Below are 2,361 nucleotides of genomic sequence, written 5' to 3'. Positions count from 1 at the left end.
GTAACCTGATAAACCAAGGACAATAGGTAAATAAAGACATTATGCTCAAAATTTTATTTTGCCCAAAGTTAGCAAAACGGTAAAACTATAAATAAACACACTTCTCAAGTATCTGTAAAGAAAATATGACACCAGTTGGATTTCCGAAGTTACATGCTTGGGCAGACCAATCCAAGTGTCTGCATCATACAGAAGGAATATGCGTATTTTAAGTATGACATGACGAAGAATAATAGTTTTTGATCCATCAGCGCTTAATAATGGAAACTTAATATTTGGTTTAATGATTTCGTACAGTTATAATAAATTATACAAAGTTGAAATAATTATAAGTGTTCCCTTTCTCCGAGAACAGCGTCCGCCCAACACAATGGAGTAGTATTGATGGTAGAGAGACACATCTCTACAGGGTATTATGCACACGGCTGTGGGTTTATACTTTTCTTGGATACACACCAGAAATACAGAGCTAACACTTTGTGATAAACATACGAGATCCAGCCGTTCTGCCCACCCGCGTCATTGTTTGGGCTCGTGTAATAAGAAGCCTGACGCCATCCTGAAATTTCCTGCACTATTACCAGAGACAGTTGGGCCAATGAGAGACAAATGCACCGAAGAATCATTGATGAAAAGTGGGGGTACCACCGGCGCGGGCACAGATTGGCCAATCAGGAGCGAGTATAGTTTATCTCCAAAGTCCAGCTCGGGTTCTTAGCCAAATATCGACGAGCTCTTGACGTGTATAAGGGAGGCTGAGGCCCATAGTCTAAAACGTCACTTGAGGTCAGCTAAGTTGAGTAGAAACAACCAGCCAATAATAATATCAGTTGAAGGTAAAATAATGAATAAACAGCAAAAACAAAAAACTTGGGAGATTTTACGTAAAGAAACTGATCTAAACTGGCGTTATAGAATACGGTTGGCTGAAGGAGAAAATTGGAACATTAGGAGGTGGACTTGACCAAAGGAGAGGAGCTTCAGACCTTACGGGGAAGTAGCTCCAAACCTTACACAGGAGAGGGGCTCCAGACCTTACACAGAGGAGCAGCTCCAGACCTTACATAGGGAAGAAGTATAATCAACTTAGGCATGAACGCTGGAGCAAGAAGGTCCCAGTCATGCATACCCATTAAGTGAAAGAACCGTGACCATGCTCAGAAAAGTGTCACGGAGCCCGTAGGGTATAGAAGTGTCCCATATTTTCGATGGACAGATTACAGTTGCCTCTGTCCATTACAGGCTGATATAACGTCTTCAGATTATCTATGCAATGCTTTCAAAACTGTGACACTGCCAGATGGTTAATCTGTTAATTGTTAATCAGTATCAATGTCTTCTGCGACAAAAACAGTCTGAACATTCTTAATAATTGGCTGTTGTCTCTTCATCTGGTTAGTGATCACCTCAGCAACACAGATTTCAACATTTTGCTCAACGGCGACAGGGCTCCATAACAGATCTTCTGAATAAGGTATATAGTGTTAGCAGCGACAAAGGGATTCTAGTACTGGAGCACAGGTAATCGTGACTCCCCAATACTGTCATTGGAAGGGGTCCTGAAGCCGCAGTGTGAGTTGCAGTACGTGAATACCTTGTCACCAAGAGAGTAATGGAAAGTCTAAGGCCAGCTATTGCAATATTGGAAGGCTAATTCAACAGAAAAAGGGTAGACCCCTTACCCTCCCGTGTTGAGGCAAGTCCTTAAAGAGAGAGTGTGGTCCCTCCTGGCTCTGGCCGTCGTCGAGCCTTCAGACTGCAATTCTATTAGTTCGACCCCTGAACCCTCGGCAACCGCTCGCTGAACTGAGAGCAGCGACCATCAACTATCCCCAGGAGTAGCTGTAGCTTCAAAATGTTCACAGAACAAGAAGGTCCCTCGAACTGATTATTCATATATATCACAAAGCCAAGAGCCAGAGCCTCGCACTATCCACAGACAAAAATTGTGGAAGAGGAAGTAAGGGGAACGAGCTAACTTGTAATGGACGAGGTAGAATGATGAAAAAGGGAAAAGAGAAGAATGAGAGGCAGGAGGAGGACAAATGGACGAGGCGGATATTTTTTATTATTATTATTCTGGTGGACAACGCTTCTTTTTTATTATCATTTTTTATTTTATGTTTTAACATGTTTCTTATTGAGATGGAGGATATACACTGACCATGCTGCTGATGCCTAACCACAGTATAAATGCCGAAGATTTACATTGATACATGAACATAGGAATCACTGGCGGTGACCTCGCTGTTCCTCCTGAGTTGCCGAGTCATGCGGCGCGACTGAGGAGTGAGGGAGAGCGGGGAAGAGAAGAGACATTGGGTTTGGAGGGAGGAAGGGGAGAAGGGGGAGGGACGGTGA

This window comes from Penaeus monodon, chromosome 32 (genome assembly GCF_015228065.2).
Source record: "Penaeus monodon isolate SGIC_2016 chromosome 32, NSTDA_Pmon_1, whole genome shotgun sequence".
Lineage (NCBI taxonomy): Eukaryota > Metazoa > Arthropoda > Malacostraca > Decapoda > Penaeidae > Penaeus > Penaeus monodon.
Note: the sequence above shows the minus strand (reverse complement) of the source record.